The sequence below is a fragment of the Cervus canadensis genome, chromosome 7 (genome assembly GCF_019320065.1).
Source record: "Cervus canadensis isolate Bull #8, Minnesota chromosome 7, ASM1932006v1, whole genome shotgun sequence".
Taxonomy (NCBI): Eukaryota; Metazoa; Chordata; class Mammalia; order Artiodactyla; family Cervidae; genus Cervus; species Cervus canadensis.
Window position 1 is genome coordinate 61,079,966 of NC_057392.1, and position 26,008 is coordinate 61,105,973.

General features: G+C 36.3%; 1 long non-coding RNA gene across 3 annotated transcripts in view; it reads right to left on the reverse strand.

Annotated features, from left to right (window-relative positions):
* Positions 1–18,285, reverse strand: part of LOC122444891 — a 131,606-nt gene extending 113,321 nt beyond the window's left edge. For 2 of the 3 annotated variants that reach the window (XR_006270377.1, XR_006270378.1), the window contains exons 1-2: positions 17,901–18,064; positions 17,714–17,782 (exon numbers count right to left, since the gene is read on the reverse strand). This is a non-coding gene — a long non-coding RNA (uncharacterized LOC122444891). Of the gene's footprint in view, positions 1–17,713; positions 17,787–17,900 lie in introns of all 3 variants that reach the window. The other variant, XR_006270379.1, reaches the window with a different exon arrangement.
* Positions 18,286–26,008: the final 7,723 nt, after the last annotated feature.

Genomic DNA, 26,008 nt, shown 5'->3' on the forward strand with positions numbered 1-26,008 from the left:
TGTTACTAGGAGATAGAGCAATGAGATACCTTATTAAAAAAAATAGGAAAGAAAGGGAGGTCAGGGAAAGAGAGGAAGGAAGGAAGAAAGGGTAAAAAGAAAAGAGAGGCAAGGACAATATTTAAAAAAAGAAACAGAAGGAAAACCAGTCACTGCTGCAGGGGTTTGAAGAACTTATGGGTAGAAGAAGGTACAGGAATCTGGGAAATCTAATTTCTGTCCCGCAGAGGTGTTGATGAAAATACTGAGGCTGCATTGCGCATGGAATTGGGAACAGTGGTAACAAGGGCCTGTGTGGTCTCAGTCCAAAGTAACAAACTCGAGGCCGGTAAAGTCATAAAAAATTAGTCATATAGTAATTAAAGGAATGAGAAACAGTTCATCTGAGGAAAAATTACTATAGATTTTTAATCTTGAGCAGAGAAGCCTACATACTGAATTAATAATGGAGCATTTGTTATCCATTTACTGTAGTTACCACATAAAACTAAGATACATTAACTGATTTCAAGCAGGAGACTCTTTAATTAGCCCAGACAGTGAGGGAGGTTAGACAACCAACATGTTAAAAGGAGATTATGGATTCCTCATTCCTAATTCTTTTGGCATGTATTTATTGAAGGCCTACTATTTGCCAGGCATTGTGCTAAGTGTTAGGGCTACAAAGTGCATAAAACACAGTTTCTTCCTCAATCACAAGTTATTATAATGCAAGATAAAAAGTGAAAAACTTCATAAAATGGTTATAATTAAGAGGATATGAAAATTTAGAGGCAAGAAAGTATTAACTTCAGATGTAGAAAGTATCAAGAAAGGCATACTACCTTTTATAAAATTTTATTCTTTGGACTTCCAAGAATCAAAGACCTGAACTAACCATCTTCTGTGATTCTTATTTTGTAAAACTGTGACTGTTATTATCATGTTATCAAATAATCAATTAAATTTGAATACATTTGGAACTGTGGAAAAAGTAAGGGAGCAGTAACCCTGGCATCCCTTGACTGTGGAAAACCATGTCTATACAATATTTTAAAAGTAAGAAAAAAATGAGAAAAAAAAAACCCTCAAATAAGTTTTAATTCCACCAACAACCAGTCAGTTTATTGAGACATTAGTGTCAATTCATTCTGTTTATTTGTTGGTCTCATGGTGACACAAACCTATAAAGAGAATATAAATGTATAAAAAAACTAATCAATCACTGATAACCCCCCTTCCCTCCTAACCCCATTTAAATTAAAATATTTCTGAAGTAGGGAAGGGGAAGTAACAGTTATAGTATGTACTGTGAAGGTAGTTTGTATGGATGAAGAAGTTAAAATTTTTTATATTGGTCACCAGGAAAAATCTGGGAAAAACTGCCTTTCTGTATGTTGTAAAGTTCTGACATAATAAAAATCAAGTGGAATATATTTAGAGTTCTAGTATATAAAATCTGCTAATCAGTTATCTGAGCTTTTATCAGTTAAAAGCTTATAAAGAAGAAAATGCTGCAAACCAGAAAATATTTTTTTTTCTATTTTTGTAATTGCTGTAAGGCTAAGTAATACACTGAGATAATTTTAGAAGAATTTAGACAGATTAAAGATATCTGGATGGGGGCAAAAACATGTTAGAATTTATCAACAGAGTGGAATAGAATGTTAGTCAAATTTTTTTTAATGTAGTTTCACATATCTAATAGATGAACTGAATATTTTTTGGAGGACTGTTGATAAATGCATAAGCTCTGGGTTTGCTGAACTTCTGAAGGACATGTGCCTGTAATTGGCCTTTCTCATTTCTGTCTTGTTAACAAGTATATAAATAAGAGAAGGCTTCAGTAATTGGCTCAGAGTTACTAATGAATTAATTAACTTCAGTCTATTTTACCTAACCTTTAATAATAAGAGTCTTTTTATTTTTTTGGTTCAGCAATAGGTCTGACAGACTGAAAAAACAGACATGCAGCAAAGCTCTTGAAAATTAATGAGAAACGAGGAAAGAATCAATGTACATTCTGCTTGCAGAGAACTGACACAAAAAAGACACAATAAACCATGAACAAACACAGTCAGTTTAAAAAATAGGTTAGAAAAAGTGGGCAAATTCAATTATAGAAGTAATTAGAAGATATAGGGCAAGGCTGCCTTTTGGGACTGTGCCAGAAAACATGAATTAATATGAGTGAATAGAAAGAACCCATGTAGTAATTAAGAAGCAATCACCTATGGCAATGAGTACCTGAAAACAGGCTGCAAACTATTAATTCAGTGATCAAAAATATTTTTAGATGATTAATATGGCAAATTTATTTTAAAAGACTAATTTCTGGAAAGATATCAAGACAATAGCACACTATTTGTTCCTCTGGCATTTATATAGCTAATTAAATTTTATAATTTGCAACAACAAGTCATTATTATCTGAAAACAGTAAAAGCAATATTTCGCCTCCTTTTTAAAAAACAGTGGTTCTAAAATCATTGTTAAATCCAGCTCCTGCTGTCCTCCTATAAGTGCCTAAGCTTTGACGGTTACATCCTTTCAATGTGCATTTTCCTTATAAGTCTGTGTTTCAGTAACATTAAACATTTGAATTAATGTACATATTCTCAAAGGTTTTGTAAGTTCCCATACCTGGGCAGGGATTCCACAAACTGTTTAATTTCAACAGTATCAAATAAAAGCAGTTTAATGTACTATTTGTGCATCAAAGTCTTTCTTACTTGGTCAACAGAGGTCTGTCACTTCAGTACACACCATTCCTCCCCCTAGAATACAAAGGCATAGACACGTTACAGTGAAGAGTGCTTTACAACACACAGAAGGCTAATGGCTTCTGAAATAGGTGATTATCAGAGCCCTGTAGAGCAAGATGAGGGTCTGGCTGGTAATAAATAACCTTGCAATATGAATTATTCTATTTCTACAGCTTTAAAAAAATGGACATTTCATTTGTTGATCAGAAAAGTCCGGAAAATACTGTCTCTTTGGAAATAACAGGAAGCTACTAAAACGAATCAGTCTCTGTGTGGAGTTATTGAACACCTACTAAGGGCCTGAGGCATGAAAGTCAATCCTGAAATGGTAACCTTGTAACAGATATTTATGTTGTGTATGCATGTATGATTTCCTTTTGGAAGTCAATGAGCAGAAACCTTTGTATGCCATGCTTTGGAGATGGTAGATTTTTAGTTACTAAATTTGTTCATGGAGTATTACTATTTTTGAGGTTAAGATATTAAATTCATTACCTACAAACCAAGATCAAGCTAGAAAAACTCACTGAGTGTCACTGTTGCGGACGCCATGGAGGTACAGAGTAGAGGTATTTGAGAAGAATAAACATGAGATATTTTAACAAGATACCAAACTAAGCTGATATTAGACCTATCCAGTTCTTTCCTTGTTTGTATTTCTCTTATTTTTTTAAACTAGGTGCTTTTGAAAAAAACATATGAGAGAAAATAGCCTCTAGCAGAGGTCTCTCAGTCTCTGAGTTTGCTTCATGTTGTTCAATATCAAAACTTAGGTATGACAACAGCAAACAGACAACTCTGCCAGCTAGATGATGCTGATGACAGAGAGCTTCCCAAGAGGCGGGCAATTGGGAACTAGTGAAGTGAGGACAGCTTAGAGGTGTGGGGCTGAGGGGCTGCCAGCTGAACAGGACCCACTCACCATGAAATGTTAATGTGTCAATAAAGGCGGAAAGCATGAATGAACTACAAAGAAACTGAAAATGACTCAGCTGGTTGGAAAAGGAATTTGGGCTCTTTGCCAAAGTAAGGTGTTTAAGGGCACACACCCTAACACCTCGGGAATAAAAGGCTGCCCCTGAATTTGAAAAGACAAAATATTTTTAAGAAAGACAAATGGCTTTTTTCACCAGAAATAAACTTCCTTTTTTTCTTTTTTCTTCCTTTCCATACAACATTTTCTGAGTTCCTACTTTTTGCAAGATTCTGGGTTAGGAATGACAAACAGAGGGAGGGAGAACAGAAATATAAAGATAAATGAGACCCAGCGCCTCTTTCAAAGTTGCTGTACTAGAGGAAGGACAGACGTAAGCAACTGTAATAAAAGATTGTAATAAAATAACTGCAAAAGAGGGGAAGAGGTAAGCTGTGGTGATAGTGCAGAGGAAGGGGGCAGTTAGCTAGGGGGCTATATAGTAGATCAAAAAAGGTTTTCATAGAAGAGGTAGCAATTATGCCAGTCTTTGAAGAATAATGGTGCTTCCCTAGTAGCTCATTAGGTAAAGAATCTGCCTGCAATGCAGGAGACCCCAGATCGATGCCTGGGTTGGGAAGATCCACTGGAGAAGGGATAGGCTACCCACTCTAGTATTCTTGGGCTTCCCTGGTGGCTCAGCTGGTAAAGAATCTGCCTGCAATGTGGGAGACCTGGGTTCGATCCCTGGGTTGGGAAGATCCCTGGAGAAGGGGATAGCTACCCACTCCAGTATTCTGGCCTGGAGAATTCCATGGGGTCACAAAGAGTTGGACATGACTGAGTAACTTACTTTCACTTTTTCTTGAATAATAGGCAGAACTGGAAGAGGAGAATTTTAGCTGGAGGAAACTCTTTTATCCTGCTATCATCTCTAACTTCCTCTTTTGCAGATCAAAGTTATTTTAGGAAGAGAAGGTAGGCAAGACAACCATGATGTGTGTACATGAGGATGGTGATTGTGCATGTTGGGGTGGATGGGGAGGAGGATGGGTGTGAGAAGAAAGATTGGGTGGTTTGGGGATTTCTTTAGAGTTCATAATACATTCTTCTCATTTATCATATTTTGCCTCCTCCAGGTTAGTATTTTTTTTTTTTCCAGACACACTCTTTTTCAGTATTTGAATGATGTTTTTATTCTACTTTGATTCCATGTGACTATCCAATAGCTTTTATTTTTTATGTTTGATGGCTTAGTCATTTTTGGCAATGATAAGTTTCTTATTCTAATTTATAACTTGATTCCTGTGGATTGTGGTATATTTATACATATACCTAGTTATTCCTTTATTAATATATCCTTTCTTTTTCTCATTAAATAAATATTTAAGTACTTACTACTTGATAAGTATCTTGCTAGGCATAGTTTATTCTTTCCTTGCTTTTAGCTTGGAATACAAAACATGGAAGTTATTTAAAATGCACTGTCTAAAACATCAGACTTACGCCGCATATGGTTGAATCTTATTCAGTGTTGAACATCAAAACTGATCATGTTCTTGACTGACCTAGTCAGTGGGGCCATGTATACTGGTCTACTTAGTTCTTAAGATGTTTTCAAAGGAAGACGATAGAGCAACAACCTAGTTAAAATAATCACAGCAGACTTCTCTCTAAATGGAGAATTTCAGGCTGGCATGAGTCAAAAATTTCCTATATACAAAACGAGACTTATTTACTAGATAGTTCAGTTCATTTCACAGTCACTCAGTCGTGTCCGAATCTTTGAGACCCCATGGACTGCAGCATGCCAGGCTTCCATGTCCATTTACTAGATATGTAAAATCTAAATCTCCGTGTGTGTCTCGAGGCTAAGAAAAGCATCATACATGAGCATTAATTCATTCAGTGGATTTTTAAAGTAGTACTCTGCTAGAAACTAGGAATATAAAAATGATTAACAATGAGCTTTGCCCTTAAGGAACTTACTCCCACAAGAAATAGATGAGTCAGATAAGTAAATCGGTTATTATAACTGATGAGGTATAAAAGTACAGCATTCTGTGAGAGCACAAAAAAGGGAGATCTAGATTGGGACAGTAAGGTAAGAAGATAAAATGCCAGAGGTTAAAGTTTAGGAACAAGAATTTAATTAGCTGAAGAAGGGTACCAAGGAAAGGTTATGTATAAAATAGTGTGATGAGCTTGGAAATGTCTTTTTGCAAACTTACAAAGAATTGGCTCTGTATTAAAAGAAAGGTGGGTGGAATGGTTAAAGTATCCCTTACACAGATCAGACCCTCTCTGAGATCTTAAGGGCCTTGTCTCATTTCCTTTCTCCTAATTCTGTTTCTTTTGCCCAAGGTTTTTGGGTAGAGCCATATCGAAAGTCTAGTCTGTGGTCATTTTAGAATTTGAAAGCTGCTGGCCTGCTGATGGGATAAGTCAAATGGGCATTCATGCTAATAACCTAGGTGAGAGCACAGAAGAGCAGTCATGGATGGGATCCCAGTATACTTGTGTGTGCCTCAGCAAGTTGTTGACATATATGGAAATGATTTCTTTTTCTCTGCCAGTGTTTCCTTTTGTCTGAATTCAGAGCCTTGAATAGGCTAACTTGTTGCAAAGATCTCAAAAGTGTTACTTCATGAACATCATCAAGAACAGGAGTTGAGACAATTCTCAGGATTAGCTCTGGTGTATCTAGTGTATCACATAGTAAAGGTACTTATTAGAAATGTATACTCTACCCACCTAATTCCTTTCCTAATTCCTTATCTTTCAGGAATCAGCTTAAATGACTTTTTTTTTTTTTTCTGAGCAGCTTTGTCTCATCTTCTGTATTAGATCATGTCCCTCTGTTATATGCTTTCTTAGTACCCTGTAATTTTCCTTTGTAGCACTGAATATGACTCCAGTTAAATACTAAATTAATGCTTTCACACCAGACTCTTTAAGTAGAATATTAGCTTTTTGAGGGCAGGAACTAGATTTTATGTTGCTGTATCTGCAGTGCCTAGCAGCATTCCTAGCTCATAGTAGATGCTCAGTATGGATTTTTTGAAAATGATTCAGTTACTTGTTATCCCAATTCCATTCAACAAATTGAAATATATCAGAGTTTCTAAGTAAAACCAGATCTGTAGATCCTAGCGCTAACGGGAACTCCCAGGAATCTCTCAAAACTGACACAGGCTTCTAGGAGAGTTCAAATGATGGCTCTGGGTTATCTCCTCTTATTGTTCCACCTGGCCTCTCCTGATGGTATTCTGGCTCAAAACTAACCCAGCATCTTCTCATTCATCTGTGTCAGCAACTTGTTATTGTAACTTGTTTGCCTCAGGCTAGAGCTTCTTTCATTATTGAATGCCAGATATGTTTGTCACTGTGCCAAGCACTTGGGATAAAACTTGGAAAGACATGGACTTGACCTCGGGAGAGCCATGAGGTCAGACCTCAGGCTGCCATGAAGTGACAAGATCAGATACAAGCTTCATCAATCTCCAGGGAACCACTGCTAGGAGTTGTAAGACCACTGCCCTTTTAGCATAAAGAATTTGATCACTGTGAAAGTGCACATCACCTTGGAAATCATAATATTGTTAGCTGTTATCAAGCACTTTTGCTTTCATATGAATGAAAAATCGAGGAGGAGGTTTTGGCTCCGAGGTGTAGAAGAACAGAGAAAAGTCCTTTGGGAGTGTGAGAAGAAGAGGGACAGGAGAGCCAGTAAGTTGGGAAAGGGATAAAAATGAAATAGCTAGAGCAACAGTGCCTAGCACATAATAGACACAATTTACTCAAGGCAGAGAGTAAAGGGCAAGTTTTACCTTAGGCTGTTTCTTTAGGTAGCTAGTGATTTCTGGTTGAGTGAAAGTTTACAAAATAGGAAACAGATGGGTCCAGCTGTTTGGGGTTGACGCCACATCCCAGTTATGCTCGCAAAATAGGACTTCACAGGGAGACCATACAAGATGTTTTTTTTTTTTTCTTTTTTAGCACTGTGAATTCAAGATTTCCATTTACTCTGGGGTGGTGGGGTGATAAATTGGGGGATTGGAATTAACATGTATGTACTACTATATATAAAATAGATAACTAATAAGGACCTTTGGTATAGCACAGGGAACTCTGTAATGGCCTATATGGGAAAAGAATCTTAAAAAACAGTGGATATATGTATATGTATAACTGATTCACTCTGCTGTACCCCTGAAACTAACACAACATTGTAAGTCAGCTGTACCCCAATAAAAATTTTAAAGTTCAGTATCAAAAAAAGTTAGCTTGGTGGTAAAGAATCCACCTGCCAATGCAGGAGAGACAAGAGACTCGGGTTCAATCCCTGGGTCGGGAAGATCCCCTGGAAGAGGAAATGGCAACTGACTCCAGTATTCTTACTTGGAAAATCCTGTGGACAGAGGAGCCTAGCAGGCTACAGTCCATGGTGTTGCAGAGTCAGACATGACTGAGCAACTAGATACGCACACACAAAAAAAATGTAATATAAAGGATTCATACACTGTTTTCAAAGATTCCATGTAAGCTTGAGCTTAGATGCATATGCTGGGTTCTCTTAGCTATTTCAAACATTTTTTTAATCAAAGAAACTCCAAGACTTAAATTGGTTATGAGAACTAGTGATGATGTTTCAAAAGAGGACAAATAGACCACACTGGTGTCTGAATACTAAGATTCTTTTCTATGTCTGTGAGTATAATGCTTGCTTACACATACTAGCAAAGAACACAATTAGCATACTAATTTGATTCTCTACCTAAAGAATGAAGAATTGCTTTGACACAGACAGCTGTCCATGAATGGCTGGGGTGACCCTTGGTCAGTTTTCCATCTGTCTTAGAGTAAAAAGTCCAGATTTAGACATGTTTTAGCTATATGACCTTGAGCAGCCTTCTTATGTTGCTTTTCCTCAGTATCTTCACCTGTAAAATGGAGGCACATCTAATACCTGACTCATGAGGTGGTAGTAAGGATTAAGTTAGCACCTTGCTTGTAATAGATATACCATATATATATATTTTTCACTCTAGTCTGAATCTGTCTATTCTGAGGAAGTCTGTATTAGGTATAGGACTATCTGCTTCTACCTGCCTCTACAGAGAAAGAAGTAGAGAAAGATTGTAATGAATCTGTTTTCAGAGAATTCTGCAGCTATGCAGAAGTCAGCACTTCCTTTTTGCCCTGGCTCCCAGGGATACAGGGCTCCGAGGATAGAGGCACAGGGAGACAGCAAATGATTGCCATTGGGGAACATCTTAGGCCCGTTTCCAGTGTCATTGGCAGCCCTAAGAATAGCAGGTTGACAAATCTAAATAACACCAGTTATAATTGCATGACCACAGTTTCTCAATATCACCCTGTACTAACCTCCCCCTCCTGCCCTTTTCCCCTCCTTAGAGCAGTGGGTCTTAATCTTGGTTACACCTTGGAATCATCTGCGGCGCTTTAAAAACTACCAATGACCTGGTCCCATTCTCAGACAGAGAGTCTGATTTTATTTGTCTTTTTTAAAACTCTCCAGAAAGTCATTGCACCTTTGAGCACTGAAAATTTCAAAATTAATTTTGTTTTTCAATGTAAAGTCCAAGTTAACCCATGCCAAAAATGCAGTTAATAAAAAGAAATTGAGTCACAGGGTATACAATTAATTTCATACTGTTAAGAATATTTTGGTTATCTTACGGTTATTTGCTATAAAAGTAAATGGCAAACCACTCCAGTATTCTTGCCTGGAGAATTCTATGGACAGAGGAGCCTAGTGAGCTACTGTCCATGGGATCGCAGAGATTCAGACACAACTGAGCAACTAACACACACACACACACACACACACAGTTATTTAAAACCTAGTTTACTGTAAACACCCTCTGTTCTTCCCTGCCTCATAAATTTGAGGCTGTTGAGTCAACTTGGTATGAAAGGTACCAGGCTGGAAGGAGCAGAGCAGTAGGATTTGAGCCTATCATTTACTGAAAGATTCTTAAGAGGCAATGGTAGTTCAGAGTGCTCTCTTGGGTCTCTGGTTAGCTCTAAGGATCAAAGGATCTCATCATTTATTAGTTCTTCCTGTTTGGCTGTTAGTTGTGCCAAATGGATATTTTCAACCCACTGTCCACAAGACTTTGGTGTGTGTGTCATGATCAGCTGTGATTGAGATAGGTTACAGGAAATGTGAAATGATAAGTTTTTGGGTTTAAGAATTAATTCCAGAAAACTCAAGGTTATCTTTGTAACAGCGTTGTTTTCACTCACTTGCACACCAGAACACTGTCCTGAATGGGAGAACATGGTGGAGTTACAATTACTATGGGGGGCTGTCATTTGACATGTGTGGAACAAAGATTGGGGTTTTGCAAAAAATCCAATCTCCTAAGTCAAAAGAGTTCCTCACTGGGCCTAGTTTGCAGCAGTGCATATTAATGGGGGTGGTGGAGGGAGCTGGACAAAGGGGCCTCTCTGTGTTCCAGTGCCCAGTCTTGTTTTGGGGGACAGAGAGGATCTTGTTTTCTTACATTGGAGAAGGAAGCTGGTGTACAAGGTCACACCTTAAGGCATCTCTGAACTGAAAATGGAAAAAACAAGTAACTCTACCAGTCTTTATCATCACAAAAGTCAATATATAAATACGTCAAATGTAAACACAATATTTTTAGGAAAAATAAGGACAAAAGTATTACATACTTAGGGGGTTCTTCTGATAATTTGAGTACTTGTGATCTGACCAGTAATTTTAATGTTTTATGCTGAACATGAAGGAATGGGGTACTCCGTTCAGCTTTTTCATTTGCTAGCTGAACTTGCTAGTTGAATAAAAAGAGATATTGCCAGTTAGGTAATTTAGATCAACACTTTGTTGTTGGTTTTTTTTTTTTTTTTTTTGCTTTTCAAGGTTCCTGAGCAGAAGGGAAAATGAGCTTGAAGATGAGGCTTGAAGGAGAAAGAAGGGCTGGGGAGAAATATGGTAAGCACTCAATAAGTGGCTGTAGGTGGTTGTCATGGTGGTGATGATAATGTTAATAAATCTCTCCTGAGAAAGTTTTTCAAATCACAGGGAACATACTCTGAATTTTATGAGTATTGAGCTATTTAAAGTATTATTTATTACTTTTGTGCTTAATTTTTTTTCTAGTAAGGAATTTGAATGCAAGATAAAGGAAGAGGGATTTATGAAAAGCTTAGCATTCTCAAATTGAAATCACTTGAATCATGTTTTTAATTTTCCTTGTTTGTAACAAATGACTTAATTATACTTTGGCATCTTAATTTTCAGCTTCTCAACTTATTAGTGAGTAATATACATGGAATCCTTTGAGTTAAATGGACACAATGTCAAATAAATTTGATTTTATTTTACAATGCAATCGATTAAATTGGGCAAGTAGCATAAAATATATGTTGAAGATTCGATTCCTCGTGGCAATATGGCAAATGAAGTGAAGGGCTTTCAAAAAGTGTGATAGATTGCTGTTACCATCTTATTACTACTAATACTATTAGCAACAAAAAGTTGCAGAAAATTCATGGATATAGCTCAAGAAAAACTTGCTTATGGAGAGAAAATCAGGAATGCTTTTGGGGTACTTCCCTAATCTTTCCAAGCAGACACTATCCTGACTTCCCACAATACATTTGACTGGGTTGCTTCCTGAGACAGAAATCTGCAAGGCCTGGTGTGACACACGGCATTTGTTGCACTCTAACATTGAAACATGATATTTTCCTTTCCTTCCAGCTCTTAGTCTTTATTTTACACTGCTGTTTATTTCACATTGCTTTTTATTTGACACTGACCCTAGGCTGTTGGTGGCACTGTATGAAATCTCAGTTTTCTAGTCTGCAGATCTGTCACTGTTACTGAGCTTTTATTGTCACTAGAGACAGCTTTGCATTTTAATACAGTTTCCAGTCCTCTAGGACCCTCTCCCCTGAAACAACTCCAGCTCCCCAGGGCTGCTGCAGAGTGGAGCAGAGAGAGGAGACGCTTTTGTGGACAGTGACGCTGATGGTAGATAACTCCAGCTGTCATTACAAGATCATCCAGATAAGGGGGGGACAATCAAGTAGGGCTTACAGTCCACTTGAGTTTTTCTGATTGTAAAACCAGCCATTTTTCAATTTAAATAATTTAAGGATTCCTGCTTCTCTATACTCTAAGGCTCATTTAGCCTCTTATTAGCTAACTGTTTCTCCAGTTCAAGAGGTAGAAGGGAGGAGTGCAGATTTTTTGTTATTGTTAATTCACAGCAGTGGGTAGTGGTGTGTAAATAAAAAATAAGCCAAACAAATTTGATGAGAAGAGAGAATAGAAATCTGTGCAAGTAATCATAATTGATTTTTAAAAGTTAATTAAAAGGAATAAAACAGGACAAGTAGTGCTGTGGCCTAGCATATTATCAACAGGCAAATGACAGAGAGGAGAATGAATTAGAAAATTGATTCCCAGCTAACTAGAACAAGAAACCAGACTAATACAGCTCTTAATTTTAAACTTGAAAATCCCAAATTCTTTACTAAGTCCTTTCCTCATAGTATTCTGACAATGATCTTATCTCACATTATTTCCATCGAAGGAATTGCTGGGAGGAGTTGGAGGGAAAGAACAAAATGAAGTTGTGATTTCCTAGATAATGCAGCTCAGAACCAATTTACAGAATCACCTGTGGCGCATCAGTGATAGCAAATGTAGCCAAGAAACCATAGGTCTTCCTTTTTTCTCTCTTAGTTGTAAGCCTTTTTATTTTTCTCTTTTAAATTTTGCAGCCTTTCCTTCTTCCTAAATTTCTATGATCAAAGACCAGTAACCTACAATATTTCTTTTCTTTTTTTTTTTTTTACAATATTTATTTTCAAGTAGCATATACAGGAGCTACCTCTCAAGTCATTGACTTCCACTCAAGAAAACAGAACATGAGGAAACCATCCAATAAGAAGGCAAGTCTCTTCATAAACCTTTCAAGAACATCTTTTGGTAGGACTATGTCAAACATTTTTTTTTTTTTTTTTGTCAAACATTTTTGTGTAGGCATTCCTGGGATGGGATAGTTCTAGAGAATCATGTACTAGCTAAACCCGCCTGTCTTTTCCTTTGCTTAGGAGACATCTTCTCAGATGAGGACACAGATTCCCCAGTATAGAGGTGAGAGCCTGAGCTAGTAGGTTGGTTAGTTAATTAAAGAAAATACTTCCTAACAGAAGTAGGGCTTGAATCTGATGGAGGGATACTCTTGAATTATTAGAAAGACAGTGATGACATGCAGACTGTTGTTGAACAAGCAAGGTCTTTAGCTTACACTTGAAAAAGAATTATCTTATATAGAATGTAACATCAATAATAAGCAGTTACAATAGGAAGAAAGAGCAGAAAACACTGTGTTGCATTTTCTTTCTCCCCCCTCATCCTCTTCCCTCCCTTCCTTTCGGCAGTCCTTCCCTCCTTCCTCCTTTGCTTTCTTTTCTTTCTTTCCATTCCTACCCATCTCCCTCGTTATAAACAATGGAAGCCCATCATTGGATTATTAGAGAATTACCATAGATCTAATTGATGCATAAGTAGACCTCAGGAGAATGTGGCATATCTCTATTCAAAGAACAGATTGTAAACTTTTGGATTGATATTCTGCTTTTCTTTTTTCCTTTCCCCCTTCTCTCATTTTAGAATTAGGGAAAACAAACATAACCACATGTGAGTGCCAGAGACAGCTAAAATTGCTTGTGCTTCTTCTATTTCTTTTTTTCTCTTTTTTAGACACTGGAGCACTTGTGGTGATTTTTTTCCTGAAGCTCTGTAAGATCATGGGCCCCGATTGGTTTCCTCACTGCTCTACTCCTGGCATTTAGTATTGTGCCTAAATATTTGTTGAGTGATTGAATTAATGGGATGTCTATTAATATCCTGTCCAAAAAATGAGGATAAAGGATGGGTAAATACAGGACCAGTTAACATAAATAACATAAGCATTACCTTGTAGGTCTTTTTCTTTAATCTGCAAAAGTTCTACTAGAGAATTTCCCAAAACATATTTAACGAAACATTAGCTCTGAAGAATAGATAGATTTTTAAAATGCAAAATAGGTGAGGAAAGTCTATGAAAAAAATTGTTTATTATCTATATTATACAAAAATAATCTATATTATACAAAGTTCAAAGAGATCTTTACAATATGATTTCTCAGTTTTTCAGGTCCAAATTGTCACTGTAAATTTCTTAGAGCAGGATATAACATGCTACGTTTTAAAGATTATTTGATCATGTTCCTCTTTTACTTGGCACATCTTATAGAAAAACTATTCCATAAAACACAGTTTGGGAAAAGTAGCATCTTCATTCAACTTTACTTCCTTAAATTCTCTTTTGAATTTAAGTTCTAATTTCTTTCACTGTACAGGATACCCTCAAGCACAAAATGTTAATACAGTTAACAGTACTGAATTTTACACATAAAAATAGTTAAGATGGTTAATTTTATGTTCTGTTTTTTAAAATCACAATTAAAAGTTTAAAAATACTGCCCAAATACTACTTTACTAAAAATAAATGAATCAATATTTTACCTAAGGGCTACAATAATGAACCAAAAATGTAATGTTATTGCCAAATAAAGGGCATGATTTGGGGCTACAACCTGTTACTCAATTGTATTACCTATCTAGATGCTGTATTTTCAGTAAGTATCTTGGTTTTGAACATTGACTTATGGATCTCTTAGTATGTGTTTTTAGTGATATTGTTTAGGATGACTATGCAAAAAGACCTATAGATGTGTAGGGAAAGTTTATTGTGGTTTAGTAGAGTGAGTTTAAGACTAAGGCACAAGAAACTGGGCCAAAAAATTGACATTGTTACTGACTCAGAGTGGTACATTAAGTAAACCCTGGTTATCTCATGGATAACATTTCTTTATCCATAAGATATTTATTTCTTCCTTCCAGCATGGTTATCCCATTTTACATGGAACTCTAATAGTCACAGCAGATAAAGACAAGAGGTAAGAGGCTACTTGGCCTCCCTTCCTCTATGGCCCTAAGTATCCCGAGAGCCCAAGAACTCAAAGGAACATAGTTTGAGAATCATGAGGTTAGATAATCTTTAGTTTTACCCGATCCTTATTCCTACCACTTGAAGTAAGACTGAAGCAGAAAAGAATATTTGTGTCCATATTAAAGCCTGTGAACCCCTGTAATGTTATACAGACTCACACAGCATTTAGCTATTACAGAATGTAGAATACTGCCACACCACATGTGGCAAGCACCTTTTAAATTTCATCATATATTTTAGATTAAAACATAAGAAAAATATTACCAGAATATATCCTTCCCTCAGTCACTTTATGGATACATTTCAAGATACCAACATGATGGTGGATTAAATTTGAATGCAAATATTGTCACTGAGAAGTTGCCCATTTATACGGTTTCTAAGACTCTTATTTTTAATGAGCAAGGTTTTACTAAAAACAAAAAGTGTTAATTACATAAATATGCGTATTCTTTTCAAAGCATACACTATATTATGGTTAAAAAAACAATAGAAAAATGAGTGCAGAACTATTTCAACAGAAGTACTGCTTCTTGAACAGCCTTTAAAATTATGACATGTTTACTGGAAAAATACATTACTTGTGACAGGGGTTACAAAAGCAATATTAACCTTCTTGAAATTTAATAGCAAAGCCAGACATGTAAAAATCAGTATCAGACGTGGTAACATAACTACTTTTGTTAAGATTGTATGTAGGATAAAACAGATATTTAAAGCTACATTAAGATGTGGGTAAGTAAATGGGCCTTTAGAAGATTCACAATACACATGCATCACAAATAAAATCATGATTCAGATTGTGCTAAGGATAGCATTCTTGGAAATGAAAAACCTTGTTTTTTCTTTTGCTTCTGTTATATTGGGGACTGTTGCTTTTGCAGTTTTGTACAGGGTGGCAGACATTAAATTTGCCCTTAAATATACATATATCTATCTTTTGAAGGCAGGCATTTGTTTACACTGACAAGCTACCAAACACTTTTGCTGCATTTAATGTGTGACTAATGAGTTTTTGTAATTTATAATCAAAGAGAATGTTTGCTTCTGCAAAAAAATATATGATTTACCTAAAAGTAGCATTGATATTAAGCCAAGAACTCCATGGTAGTAGTTTAAAAATGTGTGATGAAATATAGATTATAAAATTTCACTTAACATCAAATACAAGTTTGTTTTACAAAATAATTTTTTTCTGAAATTTATTGTGTGACTATAGTTTTATCATGTTATTTGTTTATCATGTAACATTGATATTTAAAAGAGATTCATGTTTTAAATTATTTCATTGTTTTTATAACCCTAAAATATTTCACTGAAATCTCTGAAAGCGTTTTTACTTATTTTAGAGAGTGCTCTAGCTTGACACATATTAAAAAAATAAAGGTCAAAAGTCATAAAGGATAATAGCTGATGGTTTTGATAATGCTAATTATATATTACTGAGAATAAAAGTAGAAAAGGAAATATGAATACTAAAGAAAGATAAACATCCCCATGCTGGATTTAAAAAAAATAATGAAAAAACTCTTAAAATGTCTTTGTTCTTCACTGTCATAATTCAAAGACATAATGAAGCCTGAATTAAAAATGTCAGTTTCTGTGAGTGTTGATAACTTGGTTCTTTGTTGGGCAAGTCAAAATGTGTCTGTTTGATAGGCAAAAATGACAGACTAAAAATGGGAGAAGTTGGATCTAAAAAAAGACACACACACACATACACAGACACACGACTTTAAAAAAGGTCCATAATGTACTTAAAGGAGAAGACCTGTAGGGTAGGAGGCAGCATCTTTAGGAAGTCACCGAGCAGCACTAAAAGGCAGTGTCCACGGCCAATCAAAACGATTTCTGTGACTGCTGGGGCTCTTGCATCCCCGTCTTTACACTAGACTGGAAACCCTTTGTACTAATTACCAGACTGTACCAGATTTTCTGGTTCAGTTCAATCCTATAATTGACTGACAGTGATGGGCAAGGAAGGGGAAAAATTCAGGCTCAACACTGCAAGCAGAGGGTCAGAAATGGTTTCACAGAGAGCTGGTCACAGCCTGGCACTAAAAGCAGGGTTAAGCAAGCATCATCAGCACTTTCTTCTAATTCTCAGGTTAAAAAGGAGATGAGGAAGAAACAACAACAGTCCAGGCTGGTCTCCTCTTATGGACCAGTTCTTAGCGTGCAACCGTTTTACATAAAATGGAGAATAGCTTCAAGTGTAAATGGTAATTTTAGATGTCATTAATTTTTATTTTGCTTTTTGGAAATAGAGGTTTTTCTCCAAGAACTCAAATAGGGTCATTTTGCTAAAGTTCAACAGTTTTTTGTTTATTTACAGAAACTTGCTCCTCTCCTACTTGGATAACTGTGATAATTCTAGGTAAAACAATGCTGCTATATAATTCCTAGGGCTAAAAAAATCACTAAAGTACAAGTCTTATTTAGAGAGCCTGTGATAGGTTACATAATCAAACTTAAGCATTTGAAAGCATCATAATTCTCACCTCTTTTGCTTGTTTGTAATTCATTGATTTGGATTTACTGTATGTCTTTAGTAATAAAATGGTTGCCCATGAACCCATACTTTTTAAAACAAAAGTTTGAATAATAATTTACATGACTTACAGTTAATTCATTAAAGAAATAGAACACATTGAGTACTGGATTAAAGACTTGGTCGACTGACCATCATTTGTTATTTGCTTAGAACTACTCTCCTCCCACTTTATTTGTAACCAAAAGAGCAACCTCTAGCTTTAGCTATACCAAACATTAAAAAAGCAGGTGCCAGAATCAGGGTCAAAATGAGACTCAGGCCGTTCAGTAGGCAAGTGAGAATTATGTACTATTTTGTTGAGGTCAATTGACTTGAAATTTAATCACAGGTTAAGCCCCTTTTCTTTCCAGGCTAAAGAGTAAGCAACACCTGTGCCAGCAGCAGCTCACATTGCAGTTGACATAGCAGCCAGTTCAATTTTTAGTTACAAGTCAATTACTTACAGAAATAGAAAGGGAACATTTCATTCATTCCATGGATGGTCACTTTCCCGGAGAAACCTGTCAGGCTTTCTTTCTCCAAAAGAAGAAAAGAGAAGAAAAAAGTGAAAGTTAAAAATAAGTGATATGCTGCAAAAGTTCTAGAGCTAGGCCAGCACACTACAGCAGAGAAGTTGCGCAAATGGCTTACCTTCCAGATACTGAACAGAGCTGTCTTGTCAATGAGGCCTATCCCTGCTGATAAGTCCTGGGACTTGCCTCATCAGAGAATCAAAACAGGTGAAATGATAATAGGTGATCTACACCTGAGAAGAGGGCCAGCTGACTGTATGAAAGGAGAGAGCAAATGAGTAAACTGTCTTTCCCCAGCTACAGTCAGCCCTTGTGCAAGGGGAGTTTCAAATGCACTGGCTATAGACTTTTGTCCAAAGCTGTGGTTCTTTTTTTTTTCCTCTTTTTTTCTTCTTTCTTTCTTTTCTTTTCTTTCTTTTTTTTTTTCCTTAGTGAAGCTAGATTAGTTCATACAAAACTCAACAATACAGCACTGAAACCCATTGTTGATATTCAACATTTTTCACATAGCGGAACAGAATAGACAATACGGTATCTAGGAAACCATGGGCTGGATTACAAACTGATGATATCTCATCCTTCTGGGGGCCTGTAATCCTTTTTATTACCTACCACAGTAAAAAAAAAAAAAAAAAAAAATCACTGTGTGTGTGGGGGAAACTCTTTCAGAATAAATCAGTAACATTGCTATTCTTAGGTAAATAGGATAAATTAAAATGAAATCTTGCTTGTAACACTAAATCCCAAAGTGCCACTTGCCTTTTATGCAAGTTAATGATTTTTAAATTTATCTTAACCTTTATATGAGCTTCCATAGGTTTAAAACATTAAAATATTTGTAGAAATTTGCTAATAACAGTGTTTAAAATTAACTTGGACTTTCAATTTCTTATGATAAATATCTGGAAAGTTCATTTCAAAGTACCCATATTGATGCTAAGGGCTTAGTACAAAATAATTTTCATTAATTTGTTCTAAAATACTTGTGTTGGATTATTAATATACTATATTTATTTCCTCCATTAAGAACACACTGAACTCCGAAATTTGGGGGCTTACTTTCCTGATACCTAGTTTAATACATTTTTAAAACTTTTTGACCCCATGTCATTTAAATTTTTCATTGTTTTTAAATGCATTTCCTGATCATGTTTAACTGCAAAGCCATTCTATGCGAGGAAGTTATGCCTATTAACCTTTTAGAAATCTGGTCCAATCCCTTTTTAAGATGCAATCCAGTTCCCATACTTTTCTTAAGCCTGCAAATGGTCTAGGTAGCCACAGAAGTGATTGTTCCTACCAGTTTCTTTTCATCACTTCTGCAATTGACCAATTGACAGCTGATTGATGGTTATCTTTTCACTTCAACAATGAAAGAAATTACCATCACTATAGCTATGTACAGTAAATGCCTCCAGAGTAAATTACATGATTCTAAAATTCTCCTTAGCTCACTTAGTAAAACATCAACACAAAAAAGTTTCTTTTTGCGCCTCCTTTCCTGTACCACAGATTTGGCCTTTTCTGTCAGCTGCAAAAAAAGAACTTGACAGCTTCTTTAAAAAGAGGAGTATAAAGGAACTTGAATAAAGGATGGCACTGGGCCTGTCTCAAGCAAGTGGCCATTCTTTGCACTTGGAGAAAAATTAGGCATGTGAACACAGATAAGCCCTATAAGAATACCCTAAAGATCATTCCCAGTGACCTTGAGATTCTCTTTCCTTCTGTAACCATTCCTGAACATCAGACTGACAACATAGATTCTGAACATGAATCTCCAACTTATTTTGAGTAGGTGTTGTTTCTCACTGAAAAGAAAACATCCTTAAAAATTTAAACTCCTTTACTGCACTGCAAAGACTCCCCTGCTCTTTTTAAAAGTGCTCAAACAAGTGCTATTATGCAAGTGTCACATTCATTATGATATGTTGATGGCCATGAGGTTTAAATTCCACCACCAAATCTAAACTTACTGTAAGTGTGTATTTTTTTCCTCACATCAAAGTCCTGAATCTTGTCGAAGAAGGGTATTCAAACATTTTTTTCTATCCCTGTACAATTAAAGTCATTATTACTATTTTTGGTGATGTAAATACGCTATGAAAGATTGAACTGATTTACTCTCTTATTCCACTCCCACCCCTCTCTAAGATCTTGTTTAAAAGTGAAAAAACACACCCAGACAAGAAACATGACTTCTCACTATTTCCCTTGATGTCCTAAATCCATAAAATTTGTTTTATTGAGTGTCACAACGTAAACTGAACTACAGTTTTATTGTCTAGAATGACTTGACAGTGTTTGCAACTTTTTCTCTCTCAATGTTAGGCTCCTCTGTCCATAGTATTTTCTAGGCAAGAATACTGGAGAGGGTTGCCATTTCCTTTTCCAGGGGATCTTCCTGACCCAGAAATTGAACTCTTTTGTTTCTTGCGCCTCCTGCATTGGCAGGTGAATTCTTTACCACTGTACCACCTGGGAACCCCACATGTTATATAAATACACGTATATGACCGCGTCAGATACTGTCACGTGGCACTGGCATATTGACAGCACTAAAGTTTTGTTTACTTAAAAAAACAATTTATTGTCTTCCCTGTTAGCTTTGCTGTACTTGCTATAACAGTGATATTATTATTCAAAATATCCCAGATAAAATTCATGAAACATCACTTTTATATCTTTACACTTGCTCTCCAAAGACCTATGTACTAGTCTAGATCTATAGCAGGTCATACAAGCATTAATAAAACTGCTTTCAAGATGATCTGATCTACCATCGTAACCCACAACATCACTGTTGGAATAACCTCTCTCTGACTCTGCTTTTGCCATGTTACATACACCTGGGTTTTAAAATCTATAATACTTCTCTTTCTCTCTTTTTTTTTTTTGTGTATGTATATGTGTGTATATATATATGTATATTCATATATATGAATATATAGTGAATCAAGAAAAGTAGAATTATGTGATACAACATAGGTTTGGTGGTTAAAGAATCTGCCTGCAATACAGGAGACCTGGGTTTGATCCCTGGGTCAGGAAGATGCCCTGGAGAAGGGAATGGCTACCCACTCCAGTATTCCTGCCTGGAGAATTCCATGAACATAGGAGCCTGGTGGGCTACAGTCCATGGGGTCAAAAAGAGTTGGATGGGACTGAGCAACTGACTCTCTCCTTTCTTTTTGGTTCCTGAGCATCGTTGGTGCTGTAAGGGAAACGGAGCTGGCTCACAGTGGTGATCCTCAGCTTGCTGACAGGTGCCTCAACACCAGCAAGGAGCAGCCTTCCTCTATCCTGCTTACACTGGGTGAACCTCTGGAGGGTCATACTTATTTCTCGGTCCTAAGTTTTGAGAAGGATACTTCAAATCAGAGGTTGACAAGTAATATTAGCTCAAGTGGGTTGGACTCTGGAAAGCACTTGAGTGATGGTTGAAAGGATTGGGCATTCAGAGTTTTTAAAATGCTATCCTAGTGATTCTAATGTGAAGCTAAGTTTTGAGAATCATTGTTCTAAACCAGTGATTCTCAAAGTATTGCCCTTGACCAGCTGCATCCTCTGTCTTCAGCCTACTGTCTTCACTTTTAATTCACAGATGGCTTGAGAGAGATGGGAGTACCACCATAATCATTCTGTCAAGACAGGACTTACGGGACTCGAGAGCCACTGGAATAGAAATGGCAGTGTAAACTAGCAGAATAGATGAATGGTCTGAAGGAACATAGCATGTACAGTGAGAAAATAACTACAAGGTTTGCAATTCCGGGAATACCAACATTTTGAGTTAGGAGGAGGAAGAAACACTGCTAGAGGAGAGACCTGGCACAGAGACAGGAGGATCCATCTGACCATGGATCCCCCCAGTGGCTTCGAAGACAAACTGACCAATCAGCAACATCAAATGAGGCAGGCAGTTGATTAGGTTGATCTAAGAAAAGGACAAAAGAGTTGGCTGGAAGAAAGTCATTGCTAACCTTTGGCCAAGGAATTTAATATTGGGGTGGAGGAAAAGTCAGACTCTGGAGATTCAGAAGAGAATGGGAGAAGAATGAGGTGCAGTAGGTATAAAAAGTTATTTCTCAACACTGGTTGGGAAAGGAGGAAAGAGGGCAGTTATTGGGAGCAACAGGCTCCAAGAATCCAGTGTTAGGAAATAAGTTTTCATATTTTAAGAACTAAAGGAAGAAGCCTTCAGGAGACTGTATTTGTTGAAGTGGGGAAGAGAATCTATCATGAGAACTAAGAATAAGAAGTAGACAAGAAGTAAAAGGACTCAGAGTTGCCTTAGGAGTGGAAAAAGAAAAGATAGATAGAAGGATTTATATGGAAAAATGGTTTGTGAAGGTAAAGAGTGTAAAATAGGTCATACCTGATGGCACCAAGCTTCTTTCTGAAGCAGGAATAAAATCATTCACTAAGGCTTTAATTTCTTTTTTTCTTTTTTGAATAAGAGATAGCAGAGGGTAAAGGTGCACAGGGATTTAGAAGAGGAAAAAAAGGGTTGAGAAAAAAATGCATTTCTCAGAGGCTTAGGACTGGCTTTTTCCTCACTTCCACATTTCTAGTTTGCATACTTCTGTAATGTTAGCTCTTGCCTGCTTGACTTAGAGGAACTTGACTTTTCAGTAGCTCTTTCCCCACACTCTCCATAATGGTCCACGATCCCCAGAATTGGCCCTTAACCATCTTCTCAACTCAGTCTGCACTTTCTCCTTGGCCATCACTCCCATGGCTTTACCAAATTGGTTATCAAATTCAAAGGCAGCCCTAGTCTTTCTCTTGAATTCTAGATCTGTATTGAGCTGTCCACTGAACATTTAGTACCTCAGCTGCACAGTATTTTAAATCAATCAGATTCTTTATTTGCTTCACTGTGAACCAATGAAAACATTTCCCCTGTCTTCAACATCCTGTTTTTACCACACTTAATTATGGTGGACTCCAAAGCAAGAAGCTATCAATCATCTCTTATTTCTCAATTCTGATAACTGATAATTGTCTAATTTTTAAAATTTTACTTTTCAAATATTGCATCTTTTCTAATTCTTAATTTGAAGTTCAGCCCTCCATTATGTCTTACAATAAGCTTCTAACAGATCTCTCAGGTTCTAATAAAATATTCCCTCTTTAACCATCCTCCATTTTATGATCAGAGATGTTATTCTAAAATGCAGATCTGTTTGTGTCTCTCACCTTTAATGACTATCCATTTCCTATTATTATGGTTTTCATACTGCTTTCTGGAACCAAGGGTTCCATGGAGAGTTTTTGAAGAACTCCAAAATCAAATTATAAATATGATCTTGTATCACTGATGAAAATCTATTACTGCAGCATATATGGTACAGATACACATATCTGTGGTGAAAAGTGTTCTAAATGTACTATTAGATCTCTGGAGAATCCAGAGAAAAATCCAAGAATATGAGTCCATTATACTTGAAGAATAATAAGTATGAAAATTGATAAGGCGAGGAAACTTTCCAAACCAAATGGGCAAAGTGCAAATATTGCCATTTTCTTTATTTTGCGTGTCTTTGCATGCAATAAGAGAGATTTATTACAAATAAACTACATAACACATACATAACAGGAGGAAGTGCTTACTTCTGAAACATCAAATAAGATGGGAAGAATGTGGAAAGATGTATTTGTACTTCTTGAATAAAAGTGATAGTAGGTAAAATACAGGAGTAGTGATTTTTTATAAAAGCGATTACTGAAAATATGTTTGAGGAATCATCCAAGTTGCATAGATAAGCGTTAACTCTTAAGAAAATGTTTTCTTTTCAAAGCAGCTTTAGTTTATTCAGATCACCAATTTTTATTTTATTTGGATGCAGAGAAATTGAATCTGTCATATTATTTTTATTGAGGTCCACTTGATTTATAATGTTTCAGGTGTATAGTAAAGTGATTCAGATATATATACATATATTTACTTTTTCATATTCTTTTCCGTTATAGATTATTCAGTCAGTCAGTTAGTCACTCAGTCATGTCCAACTCTTTGTGACCCCATGGACTGCAGCACACTAGGCTTTCCTGTCCATCACCAACTCTTGGAGCTTGCCCAAACTCATGTCCATCGAGTTGGTGATGCCATCACTTTATTGGTTATTACAAGATATTGAATACAGTTCCCTGTGCTATGCAGTAAATCCTTGTTGTTTATCTATTTTATATATAGTTGTGTGTATCTGCTAATCCCAAATTCCTAATTTATCCCTCCCCCTTTCTCCCCTTTGGTAAACCATAAACTTGTTTTCTATTTCTGTGAGTCTATTTCTGTTTTGTATGCAAGTTAATTTGTATCATTTTTTTAGATTCCACTTGTAAGTGATATGATGTTTGTCTTTGACTTCATGCAGTATGATAATCTGTATGTCCATCTGTGTTGCTGTAAATGATGTTATTTCATTTTTTTTTATGGCTGAATAATAATCCACATATATATCACATCTTCTTTATCCATTCATCTATTGATGGATATCAAGGTTGCTTCCAGCTATTGGCTATTGGAAATAATGCTGCTCTGAACACAGGGTGCATGTATCTTTTTGAATGAGAGTTTTCATCTTTTCTGGATTTACACTGAGAATGAGATTGATGAATCCTATGGCACCTTTATTTTTAGTTTTTAAAGGAACCTCTATACTGTTCTCCATAGTAGCTGCACTGGTTTACGTTCCCACCAACGTGTAGAAATGTTTTTTTTCTCTACACCCTCTCTAGCACTTATTATTTGTACACTTCATGCTGATGGCCATTCTGACCAGTGTGAGGTGATACCTCATTTTAATTTGCATTTCTCTAATAATTGGTGATGTGAAGTGTCATTTCATGTGCCTGATGACCATTTGTATGTCTTCTTTGGGTAAATATTTATTTAGGTGTTCTGATCATTTTTCTATTGGGTTGGTTTTGTTTTAGGTTTTTTTGTTTGTTTTGTTTTTTTAAATCAAGCTGTATAAGCTGTTTGTGTTTTTGGCAATTAATCCCTTATCTGTCACATAATTTGCAAATATTTTCTCCCATTCCATAGATTTTTGTTTTGTTTATGATTTCCTTTGCTGTGCAAAAGCTAAATTTAATTTGGTCCCATTCATTTATTTTTGCTTTTGTTTTTATTACTATAGGAGATGGATCCAAAAAAATACTGCTGCAATTTATGTCAAAGAGTGTTCTGCCTATGTATTTCCTCTCGGGGTTTTATAGTATTTGGTCTTACATTTGGGTCTTTAATACATCTTGAGTTTATTTTTGTATCTAGTGTTAGAGAATGTTCTAATTTAATTCTTTTACATGTAGCTGTCCAGTTTTCCCAACATGACTTATTGAAGAGAGAATCTTTTCTGCATTGTTCATTCTTGCCTTCTTTGTTATAGGTTAATTGACTGTAAGTGTATGGGTTTATTTCTGAGCTTTCTTTTTTTTAAATTAATTTTAATTGGAATATAGTTGCTTTATAATGTTGTGTTAGTTTCTGAAAAGTGAAAGTGTTAGTTGTCCAGTCATGTCTGACTCTTTGTGACCCCATGGTCTGTAGCCTGCCAGGCTCCTCTGTCCATGGAATTCTCCAGGCAAGAATATTGGAGTGGGTTGCCATTTCCTACTCCAGGGGATCTTCCTGACCCAGGGATTAAGCCCTGGTCTCCTGCATTTCAGGCAGATTCTTTACCATCTGAGCCACCAGGGAAGCCCATGTTCATTTCTATTGTATAGCAAAATGAATCAGCCATACCTATGTGTACATCCCGTCCCTTTTGGACTTCCTTTCTATTCAGGTCACCAAACTGCATTGAGTAGAGTTCCCTGTACTATGCAGTATTTCTCATTAGTTATCTATTTTATACACGGTATCAATAGTGTGTATGTGTCTATCCCAGTCTCCAGTTCCTCTTGCTCCCTTTCCCCTTTGGTATCCATACATTTGTTCTCTACGTCTGTCTCTGTTTCAGCTTTGCACATAGGATCATCTGACTTTTTTTTTTTTTAAATATTCCACCTATCTGTATTAATATACATTATTTTTTTTTCTCTTTCTGACTTATTTCACTCTGTATGACACTCTCTAGATCCATTCACATCTCTACAAATGATACAATTTTGTTTCTTTTTATGGTTGAGTAATATTCCGTTGGGCTTCCCTGGTGGCTCAGACGGTGAAGAATCTGCCTGCAATGCAGGATACCTGGGTTTGATCCCTGGGTCAGGAAG